We start from the raw sequence: 27,975 nt of genomic DNA on the forward strand, positions 1-27,975 counted from the left end.
AGATACATATTCATTTAGTACATAAGAACTCCCAAAAAGACTTGTAGAAAATTGGGTATAAAATGGAAGACTGGATGATTATAGGCTGTAGTTTCTTGTCTCTACCTGCTAAGTATCTCAGAAACCATCTAAATTCCTCAACTCTTTCATATGAATCAGAGTTGTCACAGAAATACTAAGTGATAACAAAACAGAAAGGCAAATCAGCCATATATCAGTACTTTAAAAAGACATTGCAAATAATAAGTTTTCTGTTTATGCAAAAGCTGGGAGAAAGGTTGGATTTTCTACCCCTTGCCTCCAACTGAGAACCCCCTTGAACATAACTCAAATGGCCTGAAGCAGATTGTGGAATTGACTTAAGGAGAAAGAAAATGAAGTGTAGGAAAGGAAGTGAAAGGTACATCAAAGTACTAGGTCATCTTTTTTCAGTATTAGCAAGACATGAATAAAACTATGAATTATTCACTCTGAAGCTTAACAACACAGCTTATAACTTCAGAAATAAGGTAAGGAAGATCCAGCCAATGTTAGTGACAACCTCACGGTTCCATTCTGTAGCATCCTTAAAATTAGAAAAGCTTAAGGCTGATAAGAACATCGGCCTAATTATTGTTTTCTTAACAATGATATTAAGCCTCCCACATTTTTCCATATTCCCTGCAACAATAAGCATATGGACTTAGTTGGGTTCGACTGGGGAGAAAAAGCATCAAAACAAGTCCAAGACTGAGCAATCTGCACAGAGGAAGCCTTATGCAGCTCCTGTATAGATGGTGAATGAGCAGTGATTCCAGCTTGAGTGCTTCTGCTAATCTCAAGTAATAAATGAAAAGCATTGAGCTCAGAAGAATAAAAACCCATTGCTGAGGTTCAGGCACTCCTCAGTGCCCACAACTCCATCTTGAAACTCACTGGCAGCTGATGCCAGAGAGTAGAGGACTGGCACGAAGTATTCTGTATGACATATTGATTAACAAATCAACAGCCACATATGGCACTACAGTGAAGATTCTTATGCTCTCAGCTAGTATCTTCCCTTAATGTATTACGGTGATTGTATCTCTGTCTTTCAAATTCTTTAAATACACTGCCTCAAAAATCAGAAGCTGTTTGGAAATCAAGCAGGCAAGCAGCATTTACAGCAGCTCAAATGTCTGCACACTTCATGGGATTACTGCTCACTAGCAGGCAAGCAGATTTGTCAGAACCAGGGATCTTACCTTGCAGTGTTTGCAAAACTGATCCCCTGTCCCATATATACACATATGTGTATATACTTATACATATATTTATATTTTATTGAATATACCTATTTATATATATTCATTTACACACATATGTATGTATGAAATAAACCTCTGTTTCTATGCCATTTCCCTGGTCAGAACCTGTGAAGCACCCGTGTGAATGCTTACCTTCTGTCTTGGTAATAAATACTCAAGTACTGGTGTTACTTGAGTCCTGGTATTACTAAGTCTAATCCTAATTTTGAAGATCAAGAATTATTCTGTTTAAAATTTTTCTCCTTTTTGCCCTGGAATTATATGGACACTCTACAAAGATCTCAATCATCTTCTGATTCTCCAGGCTGTAACTTTATTCCTGACAATTCAGTCTCCTACTGGATGCCATGAAGCAATGAAGTCTCCACAGGTCTCTAAGAACTGTGATAGAATAGTCTGAATGGTACAGATTAAATACCTGCAGGAAACATGTCTCACTCCTGAAAGTTTCTATAGACTTCAAAAGAAAAAAGTAGTAAGGGAAAACCATCCCAGCATGTATGTATGTATGTAAGAAAAATCTATATTCTTTAAGAGTGAGAGACAAAATGAAGTAAAGAAATCCAGAGATACCTCTCCCCCAGAATTGAGATTGTTCCCATAGAAAGCTAGCAGGAACCACAATTCACCCTCTTAAGGCAGAGGTTTCCATACATAGACAAGCTCTATGAACAGAGCTCTGAACAGCAGATGACTACTAACTAAACCACTTGGCTTCAGCTGAAGGGGACAGCAAGAGAATAAGGAAGAAGTGATAATACGATCAAAAAATGACTGCTTATCAGCCTACGTGCCACTCTTGAAAAGGTAAAAAAACTGAACAGAGATACTAAAGGATAAATTTTAAAACAAGAAAATAACTTACTGTTCCTGGATCTGAAGATGTTGTGTAGCAGCAGTAGTGCAGCTACAGCCATTCCTCTTTATGGGAAACAGCACAAGGAAAACTGTCAGAGCAATAATGCCATCTGACAAAGTTTCTGGTTTAGTCTGTCAGCTTTTTTGCATGTCTTAAAGCATTTCCAAGTCTGAATTGAGTGCTCCACTTTAATGACACTGGTTACATTTGGTCAAACCAAGATGAACAGCTCCACTTTTTTTTTTTAAATCAGGTAAATCAGCAGCGATTTCTCTTCATGTACGCCACTTTTTGAAAACGCTATGGTCTATAGCTCACTTGCACTGAAGAGGAGACATGTAATGCAATCAGCTACAATTGAGACAACTTGGAAAAGAATTTACAAATACAGATCTGAAGTGAAAATGAACCTGTTAACATTTTGTTCCAGTCATTTCCTGGGGGCGGGGAGGAGGGACATCAAAGGATGACATGGTTCAGTGTTCCTGACTCAGCACAGGAAAAACAGAGCTAGAACCTTTCTGCTTAGGGTCATCAGGCCTACTAAATTGAACTTCGAATTTAAGGAAAACTTGCAGTTTGGAAAGACCGTAACATCTAAAAACCCATGGCTGAAGGCTGATGCATGAAATGTGGTTCCCAGTCATTATTACAAAAATCTTGAATACACTAAGCAGTACTCCAGAACTGGGATTTCTTACCTCCATTTCTTAGAATAAGATTGTATATATGTCCCTATATGCCCTTATACATTAATATACAGAGCCTGAAAACTGTCAAAAGCTTGTTCTACAATACCTGCTGATTCATTCTTTATCTGATAACCTACTCATTTTAATACAAGCTTTACCTGGTGGGGTGGAAGAAAAAAAGGAAGGATGAATCCCTTTATAAACTCTAAGCAGAAAAACTAAAAATAAATGCAAATTAGAAATTAATGTCATTTAGCTTAAGAATTTGACTAGGTTTTTCCTCTACAAGTTTCTTTTTAAAGTTATTTGCAAGTTTACTTTCACAAAGTCTATGATCACTAGTACATGGCAAAAGTGTGTGTCAGGGCTAGGGGAGGAGCACAGTTCTTACTCAATGAGCGTAAACCTTAGAACTTCTGCTACTGCAAATGCCTATTAAAGAGCATCTATGTACACTCATTAGCACAGGTTTTTAAGAACAGAAGTTGATAGGTAAAAAGACTTTAAAAAGGAACTTTGCATACTTTTCCTGTAATGAAAAAAGGTGTCAGCTAAGCATTCAAGATATTTTAGAGAAAATGAGTGGTTTAAATCCCTCTGTATCTTCTCCTACCAGGTTTATGGAATCCAAGGTATACTTGTACATGCAGTACTGCACATGATTCAGCTTTCAGCCAGATATTAAGCATCCAAAAAAAGTATCCATTCCTAAACAGAAGTGCTTTACTTTCTCTAGGTGTGAACAAATGATACAAAGCCTGCAGCTTTTCAAGGTTTAGTCTGTGATCAAGTCCCATGGCCACACTGGTTAAAGCTAGAGAGTCAGCAGGCAGACCAAACAAAACTGGAAGAAAATCCCCAGCTGTTTCTGGAGAGACAAGTCATTCCTCATGAGTAATTTCTGAAGGGGATAAGAGCATGTGGACTGGAAATTTAAGAAGGAAACAAAATTATCCCCAAAGGTTTTCAATAGGGTTCCACGAAGCTCTAAAGAAACCAAGCTGCCACTGAAGCAGCATCCTCTCACAGATTAAGAACTGATTTTAAAAAGTTGGAGACTAAGAAAAAAGACAGCATTCATGGGACTTCCATATGATTCTCTGATATCAGAGACAGACATTACACTTGTTAGCAATCCGAGAAAGAAAATGAGGAGGAAGTAGCCAAAGATTATTATACCAAAGAACTTAGTGTCTCTAAAGACAAAAGACAAGCACAGAAAGCTGAAGGATCTCATGTGATACTGATAAAATAGCATGAAATACAATGTTGCTAAATGCAAGGTGATGCAACCAAGAAACAACCAATCCTAAATTAACATACACAATGATGTGCCAAACTATGCATCAATGTTGAGGAACAAGGTTTCTCAGCTGTCATAACAACTATCTATTGTAATGTCAGCTCAGGGATCAGTTGCAGGCAAAAGCCAAATTAAACACAGGGAATCGTTAGGAAAGAAGCAGCCACCAATGTCACTGTATAAATTTACAGTGCACCTGCAGCCTGTAGTGAAAACCACTCTGCAACTCTCCTTTTCCCCTCACCATACGTAGAAAGGACTAGATGGATAACAAGAAATACCAAAGTATCATGAGAAACAAGATGATGACTCAGTGGAAAAAGGGGACTGAGTGCATGTAGGACAGGTTCTTACCACTGCAAGTGGAATGGAAAAGCTGAATTGAGAACATTATATATATTAGGAAGCAATAAGTAAACAAGCATTTTAAACAAACTTCAAAAGATTTATATCCCATATAGTGCCTGCTGAAACTGTGAAAGTTCTTGCTGTCAGAGGTTGCATGTGACAAATTAAGGGGTTTTAAAAGAGTAATTAGACAAAACAACTGGGGTGGAAGAAGCAGCGTGACATGAGGAGCCCATCAAACACTATTAAGCACAAAATATACAGTACTGCCAAAGAAGCTGCCAGTCTAGAGACTTCCTGAGCTGGGGAAGCACACAGGCATAGGGACTGTTATCAGAAATCCTAGTAGTATCATTTTCATTTCCTATCTCTAAAGTTGACTTTCATTTTTACGAAATCATTTTACAATGACTATGACTTGACAGATACAGCAAACAGAAGTGTAAGCAGTTACTTATATACCATCTGTCAAGCACAAGAAACTGAAAGAATTGCACCATATAAAAAACAGAGTATAAAGACTTCAAAGTTTGACTTAAATCAGGAAAAGCTATCCCCTCCATAATTTCATAAGCTCTCCTGAAGCTGGTTACCAGCAGTTAGCCAAGCAACAGACATATATTGTAAAATTTTACATCTCTTTACAGAAGTGCATCAGGAAATCATGTTGAACTGCTGAGAATTATTACCTGATTTTGATCAGGAAGGAATACCTATGAGAAGCTAGTAAGAATTTAATGTTACAGAACTCTGCATCTGTCAAGTAACCACACGGATACTGCGTGCGCAGAATCACACCTGCACAACTGCTTCTGCTTTCACACCACAGGTACTACCTGAAGTTCCTCAAATTCACAACTGTCTATTGATGCTTTCAGTCACAAGCCTTTAAGAGTCAGCACAAGCAAGTCTATGGGGAAAAGCATTTCTGACTAGGTCTTACAGTGGAAAAAAACTCTTAGCTATAGCACTCACACACTGTCCAGAAGTGGGCTTTTCTGGACTCCCAGTAGTTGATAAAAAGTTGAGAAAGAGATTAATTAGGTTAAGAATTGGCTTCATCCACTCTTAAAGAAGGATTACAGAGCTGTCTCTGTGGTATTGCCTGAACAACACTACATTTAAAAAGTTATAACAGCTCCAAGCCTTCAGTATTCATGGAAGAGACTAGCTTACCTACTGCTACTATCACTTTGGAACTAGCTGTTTGCCACCACACTATTTTGTTTTGTACATTCATTATCACAGACAAGATCTGGCTTCCTGACACAGCAGTACCTCTAATGATCTCATCCAAGCACCTCAGACCTCCTAATCTACTATATAGCTCAAGGCGTAATTCCCAGTGGCAACCACAGCTGAAATCTTACCCATTTGGAGGGGAAAAAAAAAGTCTACATTTCATGACCTCATATTGCCTTGTTAGGAGGACTGTCTTTTGACTTTATTCACAGCCATGCTGTTCCTTCCCATTAGCAAACAGATCTCAAAAAGGCGGAGTACAGTTTTATCTGAATAGCGACTAAAGGTCAGTTGTGGAACCAAAGAATTGCAACTAGAAATCTGTGTTATGCTGCTGAGACTTACGGGTACTGGTTTTCCCTCGCACATGTCCCATAAAGCGAGGAGACTACACAAGCCCAGTTTGAACAGGCTCCAGAAGGATCCCTGTTTACCACCTGGTAGCAAATCTTATCACACCAAGACTCCCACTAGACAGAGACTTGAAGCGGATCCACCCTTAAACATTTTCTGCAAGGGCCAAACAGAGATTACATCCCCTCAGCTGGACAAAATAATCAAGAACTCCAAACCAGGCATTTTTACCTTGGCTGAGACTTCTGGGAAGAAAATTAGTTAATTATGTATTTACTCAGATTTACAAGTTCAAGACCATCTCTGGCAATAGTTTAGGGCTGGCCTTTCGGGCAATGCTATACTTATGATAAAGTAAATGGCAACTAAGTTATAAGTGCCCATATCCCAGCAATTCCTCTGCTAACTGGTTTGAATACACTTGTCCACCTGTATTTTGTCCTCATGGATAGAAGACCAAGGAAACAGGCTGCCACAGGTTAAAATAGACTATCTAAATCTTTAGTATCACAGGCAAGGGGAAGACTCCCCAATGGGCAGAAAAGCCATGGGAAAGGCTTTATGAGAATTCTGTCATGATGGGAAGGATGAGCGAACCACAAGCACAGGCAGTATCCTCAAACCGGCATTAGCAGGCATGAGCAGTCACCACCTGCACCCAGAGCAGCTTCAGAGAAAGCCTGCATCTCCTCAGTGAGGGCAAGTAACCCAGAAAAGGCAATATCAAAATGAAAAGGTACTCAGAATTTCATCGTCACTCCCCCCACCCCCATGATGATCAAAAAAACCAACCACTACCACCGCCAGGAATTAGAGCTAAGTAGTCTCTTGAAAGAAAGACACCCAGCCAGCATCCAAATATCTGATCAACAACAATCAAGGTCCCGACTCATGACTCTAAGAAATAGTTCAAAGTGTTCCAAAACCTTCATCTAAAAAAAAAAAAAAACTTTTGTGAAGAACTATCACAGAATTTCCCTCAAAAAGGAAGTTAATATACAAGAATTGTCACTTACATTTAAGAGGCTGCCTGTTAGCTCCAACAGCTAGACAGCACCTTGTGTCAAGGTAAGGTCATTTCCTTGCCTCCCCCATGGATGCAATGCCTCACCGCTGTGGACCTGCACCGTGAAACTGTGACATTAGACCATGAAGGTCAGGTATATTACCCTGGATACTATGTTGCTTGCACAGTTGGTTTTACAGAAGAATCAGTCACTTCTAAATGAAGCCCAGTGTGCTCAACCATTGCTTTAGAGATAAAGGAAACATCCTACGTCTTGTCTTTGGATCCTCTCTTACAGAGGGTCTCCCTCTGAACAGGGGAGTTCAGAGGGCTGCTGCTAATAACAAAGCTGAGATCTATCACTCAACAAATAGATCTATCAGCTCAATGAAATCTGGGTGCACTTGTAAAATATTTCTTACCTTTCTATGGATTAAGGTGATTGGGTCTGTCATGGGATCTTCCCTAGAAGTTGAGATCCTTGCCTTTGCAGAAAGTAGTTCACTGCGTTAAAGTTTCGCATCATCCAAGATTGGTATGAGCAAAGATTGTGGAAGCATCAAAAGACTGGGGGGGGCACAACTAGGATACCATCCCGACTTCTCTGAAAAAGTATAGCTCCTTCTGAAAATCTCAGCTGGATTATCATTGCCCTTATTCTGCCCCATGGGAAGCAGCACAAAATGACACACCACTGTCTTCTGCTGGTAACAGATATTTCTGTTACAATACCAGATATGTTAATGTTGTCTCTACTCAGACCAGGAAAGGCATTTCTCATATAGTATCCTCATACTGGCTCCAAGTTTCCCCTCTCCCAGGGCAACTAAAAAGCTTTTTGTATTGGAAACTGTTTCAGTACCAGACTCTGCATGGCAAGCACAGTGATAGTCACCAAAAGACTTGGTGCAAAACAGTGTCAAAAGCACCATGGTCCCTTCTAGATAAGAAGGTCAGGACCAGAGATTCAAAAGAAGTTTCAAATTAGCAGGTCCTAGAAGATTAAATGCAGGAAGAACATCTCACTTGATCAGAATGGCAAACCAACCTAAGCCTTTGAGTAAAATGTCCCTTTTTCTTTAAGGGCACTGGCCGTGAAAGAAGGAAGCCTCTATAAGCCAGGAGAGGCTCTCAATATTCCCTCTAGAGAAGCTGAACTATATCAAAATGTTTCTAAGCAGGTCTTAAATGGGCCTCAAGAAATAAAAGCAAAAGCCTCAAGGATTTCTTAAAAAAAAATATATATATATATATAATATATATATAGTGCAAGAAAGCAAGAGAGAATCAGGTGCTTCACTCTGAAAGTCATTAGCACTAAACTGCAATTTGAATGAGCAATATATTCTAAACAAGCCTCTCATTGAAAGCAGCCACTGTCAACACACACATCTGACAAATAATTATTGAGTTCAGGACACATGGAACTAAGAAGTGGCTGCAATCATGCTTTTCCTTATGCCTTCAGTTATACAAGCTAAGTATGGTAGCTACTTTGGACAGAGCTATTCAATGTGTCCAAATTCATATACAAGGCCACCGCAAAGAGAATCCAGCAATTCTGTATCATCCTTTTCATTTGCTGTGATTCCATACTTGGATTTGTTGTTGTCGAATCTTCTCCTCTGGTCTCAGAGCTCAATCATTTACGACCGTACTTCTGACAACACCCTTTTCTTTTCAGTAAGAAGTTCCACACAGTAAGCCTTTCAATATTTAAATTTTTGACATAGTGTTATGTGCATATACCCTAAAACCAATTCTCATAAAAACAAGTCACACTAGTTTACAGGAAAATCATTTGCAAAACCAATTTTAAAAACAGAAAATGGCTAATGTACCTGGTGATTATAAACAGCCACATACCCCTGCTGATCAAGGTATCTGAAATATTAAAATGCAAATAAACCTAAATCAGCTCAGCAGCTGCATTCAAAAAGAACAATAATCCACTCAGTCTATTCTTTTAATGTTCAGAGTTTCTAGGCTCTTGGTATCAGGAAGCATAGTAATAATGAAATCTGAATGAATTACAGATGTGCGCTTTACACATTTATGTTTACTATGGGTATTATAACTACTGGACAGACAGCACTAGCTGGCATCTGACATGCTGTATTTGCTTCATGAGAGCGTGCAGTTCAACCTGATTGGGGCAGGGTCTTCCAAAATTAGTTTCAAAACCCCAGAAGTTCCACTTTAAAGCTGCTTGCAGAAATAAGAGAACAAAACAATGGGTCATCACGCCTTGCCACTTTTGCGTGGGATAGCATGTGATTACAAACCTATAACAACAACTTTATAACGTGGTTTAGACCTCATCTGCAAGGTGCTGAATAGTAATTAAGCATTTTAAAGAGCAACCAGAAAACCCTCATTAGCATTCCAACATCAGAGTGAGAGAAGAAGTAGAGTGTTTTTGCTGTTTGTTAGGAACATCCACTTTCAAAATAACAAAGTCACCATGCCAAAGGTTTACTCCCTGGGTTTTAAAAAGGTATTTCTCAACAACTTTTATCTAATCAACGACATAGTCCATCTTTCCCGGAGATGAGAGGTGGGTTTCAAATTATTCGGGGACATGGAACCCAGGTCACCCACTCCCGGCAAGTGCTGCAGCCAGTTCGCTGGCAGACTATCTACATATTCCACGTTCTTTTAATATCTGGTGCATAAGGGCCAGATCTGTACATTAAAGGAAAGGGTGTAAAAAATACCTGTACAGACCACAACAGTGCATGTGATCAAGTATATTTGCTCCTCTGACTCAAAAAGCAGCACAGAAATTTCTATTATTTCATTAAGGAAGAATATTTAACTATGAAAAACAGATTAAATTTTTATCATTATGGCATTATAGTAGAAGAGACCTGTGATCATTACTGTACACAGGGACAAGTAAATCTGAGGTTATCAAGAGTTTTAGCTGGCAACATAATGCAGACACAAAAACACATATAGTTTAGGCTGCATTAACACGGCAATAATGAGCTAACAACAAAAAGGCTGAAAAAAGAGCAGCTTTGTTTTATTGGGCTTTTTGGTGGCTTCCCTCCCCCCCGCCCCCATTCTGGTTATTGAAACTTTGTAATGTATGTGTGTATGTATGTGTGTCTCAACTACATCAACATTCCCAATATAGGCTAGAACACCACCCAGTAGCCTCCCAGCTCTTATACAGACAGCAGAGCTTTGGAAAGGGATGAAATGCTCCTGTGGCTGCTGTAAATTTCAGCAACTCAATTCCCAGACACTATGGAAGAAAAAGCTCGCTGGGTGGAGCAGGGAGGGAGAAGAAACCCAAAGTAAGAGAGTAGCAGAAAGAGAACATCATCTCCCAGGAGGAAAAAGACTGAAGATGTCATCAGCAGACACTCTTCTCACTGTTCCCCTTTCTTAGGATTACAGATTACAGCAGCTGCCAGTCTATCTTGCTTCTCCACAAGAGAGCTTCAAGCTGACCACACAGAATTCACACTTTCTTTTCCTCCCCTCAGAGTGTCCCAAGGTCAAGTGCTACTTCCAGAAGCAGTATTTCAATGAAAACTACAATTTAGTGTCTTGACTTTCATATGAAAGTACTGAAAGCCTGAGAAGTGTTCTAAGCATTATTAGAGGGACATTTACCACTACAGAGTTTTTTCCTTCCCTGAGACACATGGCTATAAATAAGACTAAAAATGCTAGAGCACACAATACTTTCTCTGGATTAAGACCACAGATTTCACTCGAAAGGCCACCTTATGGAAGCACTTGCCAGAATTAAGGTTTTCTACCTGAAATCACAAGTCACTTTGTTATACCTGAATATAATGTATCAACACTACAGGCACACACATATAGCAGCCTTTCCAAAACACCAGGACCCACGATGGCCACAGGATGAGAATGAGGGTGAGGGAAAGATGGCTTGTGCCTTCCATGTAGTGCTGTATTCCTCTGAGGAGTCCTGAAGCTGCCAGCAAAGACGGAGAAGCCAAGTTCTTGTACCTCACATATGCTCCTGCAACCTACTCCAATGTAGCCACAGTAGTTTAAGGACATAAAAGGTCATCTCAGCCTACAAACCTTGCTTATTAGACCAAGATGTATAAGAAACTATTATACTGGTCTAACAGCAAAAATACTACCTCTGCATCCAAGCCTTCTTATCTGTAGCAGTTCTCAGTGTCAGTTCCAGCCAGCTCAGAACAAAGCATACCCTTGCAGAGAGGGACAAGGTGACGAAATTTGGCATCTCCAAAATTCAGTAATTATTGACTAATATAAACTACAAACGGACTTGAAGATATTCAGCACCTGATCCCACATTCTGGTGTCCTAAATTATCAAAACTGAATAGAAGTTAAGTTCACTTAAAAACTGTTGTTAAAAAAGTGCACATAAAAATTACAGTTTAAACTCATTTGCCCTGTTATTCTCCATGAAAGGAAAGAGAAGCACAGCCACTTTGAAAGCAAGTTGATTAAGGTCTGTTATGGTATAACAGAGGAAAGCAATACCTAGTTTGATGGAGTGGGGGGTGTATTTTCTTGCAATAGTATCATGAAAGTTACCAGAATAACTTCACCCACTACACCCAAATCTTTTCAGACAAGGTAGGAGAAAAACAGAGCCTTCAGCATACTACATCTGAACAGCTATATAAGCATTCTGCATCAGTTTGAAGGGGATCAAAAAATCCTTGAAGTATCAGTTATACGATCATCACACAGTGTCCATAACAAGCAGCATTACAGTTGTGGAATTTCTCAGCTACACTTGCTTCCTACTTAAACATGTTTCCAAACCTTATATTTAGTCTTTGCTCAGAGTTCAAGACAAATTTGGGGGATAAACGGCAAAATCCATTATGTATGGATATGTAAATAATGCTCAAGTGTTTTAAGCTAACCTGCAAGCATGTATTGCTAGAATTCATTATGATAACGTGCTTCACCCAGGAAATAACTGACACAAACTTAAATTTAATGTAAAAAGCTTAGAAGTTTACTTCTCTCGATGAAATATATTGATTACAAGGTCTGCTTCTTAAACCACCCCCCAGTCTTTAAAAGGTATTTTATCTTTCAGAATGATTCTCTTATACTATATATCTCTAAAAGGATTATGATGCAGAATTGCTCATATGGCATAAGTAGCTTCCCCCGCTCCACCCCTCAAAAATCTTACTCAGACTAAGTATTGTATTTACAATTTTAGACACAGAAAGACAATATTATTTCAAATTTATTTTTAATATATCTAGTGAGAGTCAAAGTACCAGATGTAATTCACTGATAAGTTATATAGGAGGCAAACAAAGAAAAAAGCTGTGTCAATTTTTATTTGAAATACTGAACATATTTAGCTCAAGAGCCTGCTCTTCATTTTCCATGCTTTTCTTAGAGCAGAAAGCCAAAATTATATCGCTTGCAGAGCTTAAGTATTCAGTGACTACTGGAGAAGTAAGAACTTTGACCTTTCTGCTTGTGTTCAGATCTAGTTCAGGGTTAGTGGTGACCAATATATGTAAAGTACTTATTACATCTGCCAGCCAAAGTCCAGTATCCACACTGGCCCTATTTCCCCACACCACACTAAATTACCAGTTGTGCAGAGAAGCCAAAACAAGGTCAACCTGAAGAATGAATTGCATTCTCAAGTCTACATGCCAGAATTAAGGTACACTTGTATGGTTATATTATTTGTGCCATACTTGTTTGATGGAAAAAGAATTGAAGAATACTGCCATATACTGAAAAAGTTCTCAAACACACTTTATGGCATTTTATGAAGATACTGGATGTTTTACAAATACCCGCATTAGTTCATTAATACATAACTCATTTTAGCCTGCAAAGACCACTAAACCATCACAAGATTGAGTCAAGAGTGAAGAGCAATTATTGTCCAGTGCTTTGTTCGCTTTTAAAGCAAACAGAAGTAACCAAGACATCAAGAAATTCTGCATCCTTGAGGTCTCATCTAACAGCAATCCTAACATAACAAAGGATTTGTTTAAAAACACTTTCCTAAATTACCAAGTTTGAGAAAGAATAACTAAAATCTAGAATAACTAGGGTAAAGAATACTATCAGTAGATACAGCACAAACAAGAAGAAAATGAATTTCAGGTGCTAGAACCAGATTTCCTTCATTCTCTGCAGTCTCACAGGGGACACTGCAGAACTTATTAACCACCATAGTGATATTCAACAGCTAATTTTTTTTCTTTTATTCAGGACTTGATTCATAACCCTGCTGATCAATAGCAAGCTACCCAAAGATTTTACTTAAGAGAAAATTGAGACTTTAAATTTTGCCATAAGTCAAATCATAATGTACTTGCAGTTACACGTTGCAGAAGTTATTTTGGATTACCCACTATAAAATTGTACTTTTAGCCAACAGAAATGAAGTCTGTCCAGTTTCTCATACATTATGCTGAGACACAATTACAATAGCTAGTATTCAGACAGATATAGTTCTGTTACTATTCCTAAGGCTTTGAACATAAGCATCTAGCCCAAAGAGCAAATGAAAAGAAATTCTTCCAAAAAACCAGAACTACTACTCCAATTTCAATACTAAAACTTTTATTCCAACACATTCTCAGACTTGCTATAGTTGTTGACAGGCAGAGAATGTACCTGCAGTACCATGGACAGTGTACAGAAAAGTTAATTCACTTCTGAGACTTTCATCACTTTGGGGTTTTAAGTTTGGATTGATTGCTTTATAAAAAGCAAACAAAAACACCTTAGTGAGTGCAAGAGGTTCCGCAATGCTCTGTATGACAGCCATGAGCTTGAGTGTTTACTTCAAGGAGTACCTTTAAGTTTAAAAATATATTTTTTTTTTTACTTCCACTGAACTTGCACTATCTGCATTAAGGCTTTTAATACAGGCCCCAAATCAATCTTTGGCATGGACAACTTCATATTCATGAAGTTGAAGATTTTTAAATTTTTGCTATAGAATCATAGAATAATTCAGCTAAAAGGGATCTCAAGAGTTTTCTAGTCAACCTGATGCTCAAAGCAGGGTCAGTGAGATCAGTCCAGGTTGCTCAGGGTTTTATCCAGTTGGAGCATCAAAACCTCCAAGGATGGAGGCTGCTGAACCTCTCTCAGTAACCTGTTCCAATGACTGACCATCTCCAAGGTGAAACAGGTTCTTCTTATATCAAGTCATTTAATTTATGCCTGTTATCGCTTATCTTCCTACCATGCACTGCTATAAAAGTCTTCTCTATAACCCCCTCATAGGTACCAGAAGGTTGCTATTACTTTCTCCCCATGCCAGGAGCCTCCTCTTCTCCATGCTGAACCATTTCCCTTAGCCTCTCCTCATCAGGCAAATGTTACAGACCCCTTCCATTTTGGTGGCGCTCTGCTGAACTTGCTCCAGTTTATCAGGGTCTTGTACTGAGATGCCCAAAACTGATACTGATAGAGTATCAACTGATAGAATTTCAGCAAACCTGTAATTCTCACATGCATCCACTACACTTAAAGTCTTACATTACAATGTAAATTTTGAATCATAGCCTGGCTTTTGATCTTCAGCCCTTCACCTCCACAGAAAGAACAGCAGAAGCTAAGACCTTATACTAACACCTGTTCCAAGCTGTTACAAGCAGGGATGAGTAGTAGTGACCCTTGAAAAGGCAAAGCATAATCACTCTCTAGGACATTGGTCAACTCTGGAGAGAACATCTCATGTTCAGCCTGTAGATGCGTTTTTAAGCGTCCTTCTGTAACACTAATTCTGGTTTAAAAAAAAAACAAAACCAATTGAATGACAGTCCTGCTAGATAGAGCAGAAGTTCTACAGGTTTATATACACTTGGATACACAGGAGGAAGTAAATAAGAATCCCAGAACTCTGAGGGAGGAGGGGGGGAAAAAAAGCAGGTATATTAGGAAGGAGAATAAGAGTTCATTACTACTGCTGATGTTTCAACCAGTAAGCTAATATAGAAAGTGAGAGAAGTTAACAAAAAAAAAAAACAGAAGCATTTCAGTGTTTGAAGTAGATTTCTGGGAAGGTGTATTGCCCTAGTGACAGTTATAAGCAGAAGTTCCTACACTGGTTTCCCAAACACTCCATCCAGTCCTATAAATTGTTTATCACACTAATGGGAAGATATTTCAGGACAGAATCAGCTATTCAGACATGGACACTCACTTTTGGGTGAAGCAAGTAGAATAAGGAATTGGTAAGTACAGGGTAGTCCATAACATAACTAGTCAATCAATGACCCCAGAGATGGGGGCTTCAGGGGGCAGGAAAGAGAAGGGATGCATCCTAAGATTTACTTCAGACATCTTAGTAATAACTTAGACCCCTTTCCCCCCACCTCTTTTCTCAAAGGAATGAGGAAGGCTACAGATGCTGAAGCTAGCAGTGATGCTTCACTAACAGAAAAAAAGAATCTTCCCTTTAGACCTGCACACTTCCGTGGGAAACCCACCTCCTCACTGTCATCCCTAGCGGAAGGGGAGCAAATAAATCAGAGAAATGTCTGTATTCCTCATTCAGCCTCTATTTTTAATTCCTACAGATAAAATCCCTGCACCTGCTTAAAAACTTATTCTGAGTTCTTATGGAGTTGACAAGAATTGTATAGTAGGAGAAAAATTGGTCAGTCTCTTCAACCTTGTTCTAAAACCCAGGAAACAGCACAGTAACTGCCCACAGATTCAACAGTCTCAGCCATTCGCATTTTTAATGTCTTTACAGCCACATGTGAATGAAAGAAAAATTTGACTTTAGCAAAAAATGACAATACTTCCCTCTCACCACAGAGGAGAGGCCAAGCTGTTTAAGCTACAGGCGAAGGAACACTTTCCAATCTGAGATACAATAATATTAGATGAATAACTAACTTGCTCATGTTTTCTCCTTAAACCTAAGGCAACACAGTAACACATTAGAACTGATTTGAATTTATACAGTGCTCAAGGCAGAAAACAAAACACTAAAAGTTAAGGCCTCGATCCTATGAACATTTAAATAGTACCTAACTTCACTATAGTCAATAGATCTATTCCATTGGGTAAAGTTACAGAATGAGTTTGAACCACAGAAAAAAGCCTAATTTTGCAGTATTTGGTGCTAAAATACAAGTTTTACTAAAACAATTCCTGAGCGTAAAAATCTGTCGTTTCAATATAATGGTCTCAGTATTTAAATCTAAGTGTCTAAGAAGGGACAGTAAAACTTTAACATATAAAAACCTATTTTTTCTTTAAATGGATATATAAACCTATGCTTAGGTGCCCATATTTGCTATTTTTTCAAGAGTGCACATGCAACTTTGAAGCATTAGCCCCTGCAGCTATTAACTGCAAAGCCTGATGGAAAAAATATATATATAATGATAGAAGAAATCTGGCTTTCTTGTTCTGCAAGTACCTTGGGAAGGTAACGTTGGTTGCATATATAGCACACATTCTGTGCCCAAATTTGTGGCACTTTCCAGAAGCATTTGGAAATTAGGCCTTTGGCTCAGTTGTTCTTTTATGCTGAAACTGTCAAGCATAAAGCTTCTCTAAAAATCTGGAATTCTACTAACAAATCTAATTCAAGACAATAAAATATCTTTTTTAGCAATTCAGAGAAGTGAGTTGGATAAAATACAAGTATGTTCAATTAAAACGCAACATCAAACAAAATCAATTATCTATCAGTTCTATTGGTTGAGGAAAAACAGCATTGGCTCAAAGTTGGGTTTAAGTATGGAAAATTATAAGAGTATCATGCTTATACCTGCTTGGGACATAGACAAGAGTAAGCTGCAGCTTCAAAAAGATTCACTGACGGGTTTTAGTCAATAGTAATTAGCACAAATGTCCACCTCATTGCAGTCACACCTTTTTTAAGAAGCCGATAGATATCCTAGAGTTTTACTCTGAAGAAAAAAAAGCCCCACAAATGTAGAACTGGAAGCATCTCAAGAACTTGAGCAGAACAACAACAACAATTCTATTCCCCATACTCACTTTTGCCTGGCTTATATTTCAGAATCTTTCACACCCTGAAGACATTGCTGGGGAAAGGAGAAAAATGAGGAATTTCAGAGTGAAATTCATTTCAGAAGTTGCCACTCCATTCCCAGCCGCTATACAACTTCAGTATATATCATAGTTCTCTATAAAATGATTTGATGACAAGATTGTCATCATAACAAAAAATCATTACGAAACAAAGCTCAGATCTACAAGCCTAGCATGCTTAGGCAACAACTCTCAGAAATTATCAACTATACTGGACATATAGTAAGCTTTGATAAAAGAGAAATAAGGATAAGAAATTCTAAAATCTACACAAATGAAGATAAAGGTTGAAATTACAATCAGAAGACTGTCGCAAGGGTAGGAGTCACATCACAATGAACTGAAGTTCAATTCTTTGGGACAAAAATTAGGGATGACCTTAAATTATTCAAAAGCTGCTATTTATTATGACTAAACAGGAGAGTTCAAAGACTCCAGATAAGAATCTTGCATCACTGCCTTCAATTGAAGGTTGCATCCATGATAGGATAAAGTTGTAAGAATTCATGAGTTAGCAATAACAAGGCATAACTACTTGCACGTACTCAAGTCTGAAAATGGATCAAAATACATAATAACATAAGTTGCGGCATTATCATAGACATGTTTTGCATTTGCAAAAAAAAGTTATTTTTAAAAGCAAGCTGAACTTCATACAACATCATCACCATTGTTTCATGATCTCTTTCATATTTATGACTGAGTAAAGGACTCATTTAGCCATTCATACGTTTAACTTAGAAGCACAGCAAAACTTCAGAGGATGGAAGAATCTTTATGTCATTTACTCTATGCAACTACTAGAAATCCAGAAGATAGCCGTTTTGCACAGTATTCACTCAGATCATAAATCACACCTCTCACACCTCTTGTACATGAGCTACAATGCTGTGCTTCTACTGATCAGGGAAATACACATTTGTTAAAACAGGGTCAAGAAAGGCCAGGACTGCATTCAGGGAAGCACCTTTATCTCCTTGGGGAAGAGAACGTGTAACTGCTTAAAGATATCCTAGATGCTGTATAATAAACAAATTTTGGAGACAGTCATGTACAAAACAATTGTCTTAAAGAAAGGGAAAGAAAGAGCATTACAAAGTATCCTGGGGAAATAGTTTTCTGGGTCATCTTCCAAAAAGGCTGGGTGGAAAAGGAAGAATAATCTAATATTCTAGTAAGGAACAATCTAGTAAGATACCCAAAAGTAGAGCATCAGAATATATTTCCACAAACTAAAACAGGGTGTGTAATGGTTTTAAATAAATTCCTTCTACTACTACCTCAACTATGTAGAATTCAGGTAGGTAAAGTTAAGGAGTGACTAGAAAGGTGCAGAGTGTTAAATTAAATCCCCCCAAAATAATCTGCCAGACTATGACAAATGTATGCTATGAAAAAAAAAGTTCAAGTTCACTGCAATTTCACTTGCCCAGCACATCCTAAAACAACAACAAGAAAACACCAAGCAAAGCCACAGCATTTACACTAATAGTGGATAGTTCTGAGTTTCTTACTGATCGATAGGAGCTGCGTGCAGTTTCTTCAGACAGAGAAGGAGTCTAAGCCCGTGAGATGCAAACTAACTGAAATCCATTATGACATTCAAATGACTGGCTTAAAAGAATGAAGGGCTGGCTATCAGATCTAAGCTTTTCTTTTGTTTTAAAAAAAACACACAATATTAAGGAAGCCTCACAAACATTTATGCTGATGTCAGCTCAGGTTGAGAGGGTGCTCTTTGATACATGGCTTTATATTTAGCAAAACAAATTTTTTTTTAATATAGTGACAGATAGTGACAGAATCTATCTCCTTTTTGTACTATATATTAGGGTCTTTCCTGCACCCATTATAAGTCTCAGAAAAAAAAACTAATACTAACAAATGATGCTGCACTGCACCTCTCCCAAAGTTACCTTTGCCATTCTTTCTGAGTTGGTATGTTCTGAATACAGTAGAAACAGCAGCTGGTTGTTCCTTTCAACCAAAAAGTGGCTCATTTATTAAACATGGCTGACTACAGTACTATAAATGCTAAAAGGAACCTGCCTCTCTCACCTCTTCCTACCAAATTACATGTGTTTGAAAACAAACGTTGGCTCGTCTCTACTCAATTTATTAAATATATTAAAACATACATAAGCCTAAAGAATTTAAAATAACAACTCATGGTAACTATTATTAATTATTAGTAGCAGTAGAATAAGCATTATATTTCTAAGTGTCTGTTTTTTAGTTCTTCACTTTAATTATACTACACATAACTAAGCAAAAAAAAAAAAGCTATGCAAATGCAGGCTTCCTTATAAAGGGGTGTACAGTGTTCCCTTCTTGGTCAGTGAACTTGAGCATAGTTAGCTAGTTTGCCAGAAGATACTACAGTCTACAAAATCAGTTCTAAGCAGTTTCTGGCTGAGGTTAGGTGTTTCCTTAACACTGTCAAAGAGTCATACAGTCAGACAACACAGCTGATTATTACCAAGTTTCATTGTGCTATAGGTATTTATATAGTAGTAACCAGAACCACAGTTCTCATACAAAGTATAACACTGCCCATCCCCAGGGGCTCACAGGCCTGGAAGAACAAATCAAAATGGGACCACAAGCAAAAGAATTAAGAAATTAATGGCTCAAAGAGGTCTCAATCAGAGCAGGAAGCCACTATACTAGTGAAAACATGAGACTGAATCTTCTTTGAAGCATGCTTATAATTGTAACTATTGTACAAAGCAAAAATGAAACTATAATCCACTGAGATGACTACCTATGTGCAGAAGACAGCTTGACGATTATTATAAGAGATGGTATTTCCTTAAATTCCCCAGCTATTCTTCCGTATTTTCAAAGTACACTAAATATTATGTAAAAAGAAAACCAGCAATCATTCTCTAGTTTCAAACTTGCAATCTGATGTTCCAGAACCAGTTTGCCACTAACTCTGAAGCCACAACATTAATATGTTTAATATTTGCTTTACTAAATAAAAGTATTAGCAAAGAAGCCTTCAAGGACAAGAAGCACCTTCTACAGTTCTTCAGTTATAAATTCTTTGATCCTTAATGTAGAAAGAAGTTTTGTAAAAGCAAAACTTACCTGGTTAGCAAAGAGGATTCAACCTGCCAAACAATCAACAGAAACATGTGCAAGTGGGCTACTTCAGACGAAGAGCAGCTATGAGATAAACGGCAACAAGACCAAGTCACTAGACAAAAATGGATTAATGTTACTGGGTCTCTCTCTCTCTCTCATTTGCACTAATGCTTTTAACATAATTCCAGCAGTATAGGGGTCCCTACTATTTACACTAAGGGGGGAAATGCAGTTAAATTAACTATATGGCTAGTTGACCTATAAACACTAAATTTGACCTAACAAATTTTGGCCTTTCATTTTATGCTAGCTTAGGAGCTCTCAGAGGACACTTTTTATGAATGAGATGCTGAAGATTAATTCTAGATTTCATTCATTAAAAAGGGAGAAAAGAAAAGTCACAAACAGTGAAGCAGTAATTATTCAAAGAAAAGTAATAGTTTCTATTTTTGAATGATTCAACAGACCAAGGTAACTTCTGCAGTGAACCTTCAGGTCCTGAACTGACAGGTACAGCTATAGCCACATATGCCTATCTTCATTCATTATATTTGGACAGAAGGCAAAAGAAAAGAGAGACAGTTGAACACTTCCTCCACACAGCCAGTGATTGCTATTGTGCAGTTCTTTCCCCACCCCATTTTTTAAATTTCTAGGCTGTATTGCGAACCACAAACTCTGAGCAACAGCCACTACATGCTCATCTATCTGGAACATTACCTTCATCAAAATTTTTACCACCAACTCCCTCAGGTAGGCAATTCCAAATCACATATTTATAACACTAAATTATTTCCTTTCATTCCTGCATTCAAATTCTGTTAAACATTTTTTTTTAAAAAAAAAAACACTAAGTTATTGTAACACATAATAGGAAATGGAATTAGAGATAATAAAACCACTCCAATGGCAAGTACAGTATTTCACACTTCTAGGAGTCTTAGCCCATGGATCATGCAATTTCAAGTTAATATATACCATCCAAGCTGGATTCACATTAAAACTACACTGATAATAGAAACCTTAAACGGAAACCTGCTTTCAAATAAAAAGAATCTGATGAGCTCAGTGTTTGTGAAGCAAATTGTCCAGCTTTCACTCTTCCACATGCATTAAGATGGGAAACTCTTTCTATGCAGCATATTTTGTTTTACACAGCGAGATTGCTGCCCTTTTAGTTACCAGTTTTCCGTATTAAATCTTACACTGTAGAAACTGTTCAACAGCCACCCTGGGAAAAGTAAATGCCCCTTCTGTTCAGTGCTGTTCCTCAGCAAGAGGAAGATTAGAGTTCAGCAGTCCAAAATCTGAGATGAGGTTGCAGTCCACTGTGAAGAAGGCCTAAAAAACATGCAGAAGTAACTCCTGGGATGAAGCACTAGTTGAGAACGAAAGTAGATTCTCACTTACTCCTGTCACATTTTGGGGGTCATTTCTGCAAAGTTCCTGTGACTCTGTTCAAAGTTTGAAGAATTCATTAGTAGAAGTTCAAAGTCAAGAAAGGAAAGTTCTCCCATTATTACAGCTTCTTTCTATATATACTTTGTCTCTTTAAAGAAAAAAAATGTAAATGCCTAATACTAATAAGAACTGCAAAATCTTGCATCTGATTGCAAGTATTAATGTTACCTTCCAGAAATCATGAACTGTTAAACTAAGATGAGTATAAAAGACTCAAAGCCCAGATGGACACACAGTCCAAGGACTCATGCTACAATAGGGCCCTCCATCTCAAAACCAAAATATGTAATACTGCAGTTACTTTATATCAGGTATTGCAGTCAATGCAAACCCATTTCATAGCAGCAAGAAAGTGATGCTGGGATTACAGCATGCAGGAAAGCCACTCACAGCCACCCTGAATTCTGCCTTCTTGCCTCACAAGAAAACAGGTCCTGATCAAAAGCATTGCTGTGGGAACAAGCCTCAGTCAAGAGCTAAGCTCTATTTCCACTAAGTTCAGTGGCACATTTGCTTGATCTCTACATCCATCTTTATTTCAAAATCAGTGATTAAAAGGCACAAAATCCCCTTTACACTGGGCCTGACTCACTTTTCCCCAGTTTGAAAAACAGCAAGAGAGAATATTCCTAGATGAAATACCTAGTGAGAATACATAAATGACTCAGTAATCATTATGAAATTAATTCTGAAATATTCTCCTCACAATAGAAGTGTAGCATATAGCTTTTAGAGAACAGAGAGAAGCAATTAAAAGGAATGTCATTCCCTTTGCCTGTACTCTCCTGCCAGATCTGGATGTAAGCTTCCTCAAGTTTTTAAAGTATGTGCATGAGAGAGTACACACAAACTATTTTGTGTTTAGAAAGCACTTCTAGGCTCCATTTAAATGAAAGAAATATCTTGCAGTTGCCACATTCCTAGAACAGACAGGGAAAAAAACTAAAACTGAATTACTCGATTTTACTGCTAGGTGGAAATCACTAGTTTAAAAAAACATAATTCCTTCCTGTAAGCTGGAAAGGCCAGTCTACCAGTAGATACAAAGCTAGCCAAAGCCAGAAGTCAAGAACATGAATTCGGGATGTTCACTAAATTACTAGAAATTCTGATATGATTTTGAAGTAAGAAAACGCTGAGATTCACTTTTCAATCAGTTTGAGCTTGCATAAGAAAAATGCTATGTGACAAAACCAAACATATGATCAAAGTTTCTGGTATGAACAAAACCAAGTTCACTGAAAATACCCATCTGACTGACCTGAATAGTTAAATGGAAAAACATATACATACTTGTACTTACAGAGGAGGTCATATTCAAATTTCCTGCTAGATCCTTATATTGCCCTTCCATTTTGCTTAGGTAAGAACCAGAACATCTGAGCTGCATCTCAAGCCATGCTAAACCATTTATTGCTATACTTCAGTTTCCAAGGCTGTTAGATGCTTACAATTGTTAAAGTGTTAACCAATCTCTGAAAAGAAATTCCCAGACTACGGTCCATAGAACTAGAAGAGGCCCAAAGAGATGTTTATTTATAGGGCCCTGACTCTTTGCACTGTTAGCATCTGATAAAAATGGGACAAAGCAGGTAGAAAGATATGATGTACAAACTGAAAAGCAAGAAAGTATCATTATCTTTAAAGAGTTTAAACATTCAGGACATTAACGCAAGGTAAATTATGCGGTCTTTCACATATGCATTTACTCAAGTTAGCACAGCAACACTATGCAACTGCAAGCAGGACAAAAGATGGTTTGTACAACCAATGACATTCACCATGTGAAAGTTTAAGAATCCTTGATGTAGTGGTCTTGCAGAGCAATTAGGTTCCTTGCACAATATTGTAAAGCCTATGGATCAGCCTCGTTTAACCAGAACGATGAATTTAGTTGTTTGGGGCCTAAGAAGCGTTTTGTGATCAGCCACTTAGCAGTTACCTATGCTTACAAAACATACTCTATTTGAAATAATTTCATTTATTCCAAAGAGGTAGGCAAAATTTTGAAAAACAGCTAAGCCTTCGGGGCCCACACTTAAAATCTTGGTCAGAGTAATTTCAAAACATTTAACATGCAAAGAATATCCCAACTTTCCTGAACAGCAGCAGCAAAGGACAACATCTATCTGTTTATAATGAATATTTTTAATAAAAAACAAGCCACATGTATGTATTCTCTCCCCGACTTCTTTAACTCAAGCTTTTTATTTAGTGGCCATTGTATAGCAGCTCTTAAACTTTCTGGAGAAAAGGTATCAACAAATTATTTAATAGAGCACTATCCTTGAAAGGCACTCATCAACTTTTCTCTCTAAACAGAAAAGCTGTTAGCACCTTCCAAGGGTCATCATTTAAAGTGCTAATGAACAGGCACCTGAAGAAGCATGCAAGTTAAAAGCAGAGATCAGTTTTATTATTGTATTCCCCTTTCCAAAACAATCCTTTCCCCTAGAATGAACTTTGCTTGCAATTCAGCCAACTTCAACTGCCAAGCATTTCTGAACACTTGCATGTGTTCATCTTGTTTATGAAATAGAAACTCTATCACAGGATCCCAAAACCTTAAGGTACAAAACATCTGAATCCTAGACCATGCACAAGTTTAGTGCATTATTAGAAAGATAAGAAACTAGAAGTGTATTTGAGTATTTGTAGGCCACCTGAAACCAATTTATTCTTTCAAGCCAAAGAGCTAGTTTATTTCCTGCTTTTCATAAATCTGTATTTTTTTATAGAATGGGGACAGAGAGAGGACAGAAGGAATTTCTTTCTTCCAGATATTCATCTTTCAGTACTAGTTTGTCTTCTAGTTAATGCCAGTCATCATGCTTACGCGAGCACAAAGTCAAAACACGTGGATGCTCGAGTCCAGACATTTTAAAACTAAAACAAAATACAGACAGTTAAAACATAGCACGTTAGAAATCTGTACAGGCTCAACAAATATGTGATTTGCCAACATTAACTTCTAAAACTTCTGGGTAAGAGTAAGCTAACCTCTATAGGCCTAGAGTTTCCACAGCTTTAACTAGCTAATGGTTTCTGCTTACATTAACATACACTCTAAAAAGAATTACTTCTCCTATAAACTATATATTCGATATTACCATACTGACACAAATATACAAGCCATGGACAATTAAATCCTTTCAGGTACAATAACGAAGCATTCTAGGATAATTATCTAGGGTATTTTCCCTCCTCTTTTACTGTACACATAAAAACACCAGCAGCTCACTTTGAGATTGGCAGGTAGAGCCATACAACAGTCACTGGAAGCAGGATGAGAGCTCATGCACAGCCGTGTCATCTGCTTCTGCTAACCCACAAAATGGAACGAGCTGCTAGTATTTTGTGAGTAGGAGAAGGAAAGTTACATATCGATTATTTTACAGACAGACAAATCTCAGGAGGTTACATGGACTGTCCAAAATAACAGGGAAAATCAGAGACTGCCATTTACCATCTGTTTGTCACTCTCTCTCAGGGAGAGAAAAAAAAAAGTGCAAATCATAAGAACAAATGGAGCCTAGCTTTGGGGAGGAGGAAGAGGAGAGAGGAAATTTCCACGCAAATCCTAAGTGAATCACGCCGCGATCCCGCAGGCCGGCGGTGCCGGCCTCCCCCGGCGGGCGGGCACGGCCGGGAGGGCAGCGCGGCGAGCGCCTCGGGGGGCACAGTCCCCCCGGCGCCCCCCACCCTGCCGGCGGCGCGGCGCGGCGGCCCGGCCCAGCGGCTGCCTCTCCCCGAGCTGGGGCAGGAACCAATCCATAAATAACGCGCCCGGGGGAGCCCCCTTCCCCGCCGCTCCCCCCCCGCGGCCTCCCCGCACGGCCCGGTCGCTGCCCGCACGGTGGGGCTGGCACCGGGCGGGGGGGGGAGTTGAGGCCTGCGCCGTCCCAGCGAAGCCTCGGCGCTCTCGTAAGCGGAGCGGCCCGGCTCCCCCCCGCCCCCCCTCTCCTCCTCTCCCTTCCCTCCCTCCTTCCTTCCCCGGCCCGGCCTTCAGCTCGCACTCACCCGCCTTCCTCGTCCCTGCCCAGCGCGCAGTGTGTGTGCGCGGCTCTCCCTCGCGCTGCGCTGCGCTACCCGGCGCGGCGGCCGGGCCGGACCGGGCCGGGCCGGCGGGGGCGGGCGGGTGAGCGCGTGCGGGGAAGGAGGAGGAGGAGAGAGGAGAAGGGTGGGGAGGGAAGGAGAGAGGCGGCGAGGAAAGAGAGGAGACGGGGCGGAGGGAGGGCGAGGCGGGTGGGGGGGGGGGGCAAAAACGCAGCGGCGCTCCTCGGGCGGGACCTGTGGCAGCGGTCGGCCGGGCGCTTCAGCGGCGGCTCCGACGACGACCTTTATGCGAGAGACGGGTAATCTCCGAGCTCGGGGCGCTCCGCTGCCAGCCCGGCCACCATCTTACATTAGGGAGACTTGCCTGGACGCCGCCTCCCCTGCGCCTGCGCCGCCGGCAGTGGGCGGGGACCTGGGGGGGAGGTGCGAGCGGCCGCGACGCCAACAGCCGCGCCGGCGCTGGGCATGACGGGACTTGTAGGCGGGCGGCGCAGCGGCCCTGTCAGCGCGGGGGTGGCGGTGCGGCCGGCCGCGACGAGGAGGAGGAGGAGGAGGGCCGTGCCCGCACAGCCGACCCGCCTCCCCCCGCCGGCGTAGCCTCCCTGCCTCCCCCAGCCCGCCCGCCGCCGCTCCCCGGGCAGACCCTTCCCCCCCGGCCCGGCCCTGGCCATAAACCCACCTCAACCACCTGTTGGCGGCCGTTAAACCTGTGCGGAGTTAAAACACCGGTTTTAATTTTTTTTCCTCGTTGTTTTTGCTTTTTTTTCTCCCCCCCGCCCCCCGCCCCGGTCAAAGACAATTTATTTATTGTCACTTCAAACTTCGCGTGTCGCCAGCTCTAAAAGCGCAGGTCGGGGATGCCTCTGAGGAGACGGCTGCTAAACCGGGGGAAGCCGCTGGCAGCGGGCGCTTTCGCACTTGGTGTTGCTCCCGTTAAAACTCAGTAAGTGGCGGCGAGTCCCGACTACGAGCCCCGTTTACAGCCTCCCGGGAGGGTGGGAGTCTGCTCCTGGCGGGCTCCTCCCGCTCCCGGGCACAGCCCGCCCCGCCGCGCCACAACTCACGACCGAGGGGGGACGCGGGGCCTCCTCCTCCTGCTCCCGCTTCCTGCGCGGGGGATGTCCAGCTGCCTTTTTTCTCCTTCTTCTTCTTTCTTTCTTTCTTTTTTTTTCTTTTTTTCCTTCTTTTCTCATTTTTTCTCGTTTTTCTTTTTTCCCTCATTTTTCTTTTTTTCTCATTTTTCCTTCTTTTTTTTTTCTTTCTCCTCCATCCTCACAGGTTCCGACCCAGCGTGACAGGGAGATTGCGTGGCTGATGAGGGCATCGGTTCCTGCGGCGGCGAAACGTGGCCGCCTCCTGCGCGCTGCCTGCCCGCCCCGCGGCTGGAAAGCCGCCCCTCTCCCGCCCGGACCCGCTCATCCTATGGCAACAGGCATTTACATGGCGGTGCCCTTTGGCTGAACAGTTTTTTTGTTTGTTTGTTTGTTTTTTAAGGGCTTTTCAGATCCGTTTCCCATTTGGAACAGAAAGGCACAGAAGTGGGTGTTTTGTTGGTGTTCTCTCTTCAGTTAGAAAATCTAGGCAAATTCTGCTTTCATGGGCAGGGGTTGTAATTAATCTTGCAGAAGCAGCTTCCTCCCTGAAAATTCTCAAGGAGAGAACCTCTCTGCTGCCAAAACACTTGTCTTGCTTCTTTTTTATCTCTCTTGTCTTCAGAAACTCACATAAACCACATTGCTTGGGTCTCTTCTTTCTACCATAGACACTGAGAAACCAATTGCCATGGACCTGTTAAGACTGAACCTGTAAATCTATCACACAAAGGGACCTCAGAACCTCAGCTACCAGGCAAAAAAAGTGCTTTTGCTCCCAGCCTTTATGACTCTCTGGTGGCAGTTCCTGCACAGCATCCTTAACTCTCGTAATAGGCAATTTCATCCTGGGTATTTAATCATCAGTTATCTCTAAGGCACAAGTTATTAGGGCTTTTGCCATAATAGCATACACCTGATGTTCTACTTATTTCAGCAGTTGCTGGATAAGACAGGTGTTCATCACAAAATGGTCTGCACAGAATGCACAGGTATAACTGTTTTGTTTAGTGGTATGATGTTTTTCTTCTTTATTTTTCTGTGTTACATTCAAGTGTTATACTGGTACAGCTTCACACCGCACACCTGTTTCACTGATAGTGAAGTGTCTTGTGTTGGTGTAGCTTATTCTCTTTCCCACAGA

General features: G+C 40.1%; 1 protein-coding gene across 7 annotated transcripts in view; it reads right to left on the reverse strand.

Moving 5' to 3' along the window:
- CNOT4 (CCR4-NOT transcription complex subunit 4) overlaps window positions 1–26,908 on the reverse strand; it is an 83,153-nt gene extending 56,245 nt beyond the window's left edge. For 4 of the 7 annotated variants that reach the window (XM_067311865.1, XM_013947777.2, XM_013947775.2 and 1 more), the window contains exon 1: window positions 26,805–26,883. The gene's annotated coding sequence lies outside the window, so the exon portion shown is untranslated. Of the gene's footprint in view, window positions 1–25,704; window positions 25,864–25,974; window positions 26,014–26,804 lie in introns of those variants that run through there. The other 3 variants (XM_013947774.2, XM_067311895.1, XM_067311849.1) reach the window with 3 other exon arrangements.
- Window positions 26,909–27,975: the final 1,067 nt, after the last annotated feature.

Source organism: Apteryx mantelli, chromosome 1 (assembly GCF_036417845.1).
Source record: "Apteryx mantelli isolate bAptMan1 chromosome 1, bAptMan1.hap1, whole genome shotgun sequence".
Lineage (NCBI taxonomy): Eukaryota > Metazoa > Chordata > Aves > Apterygiformes > Apterygidae > Apteryx > Apteryx mantelli.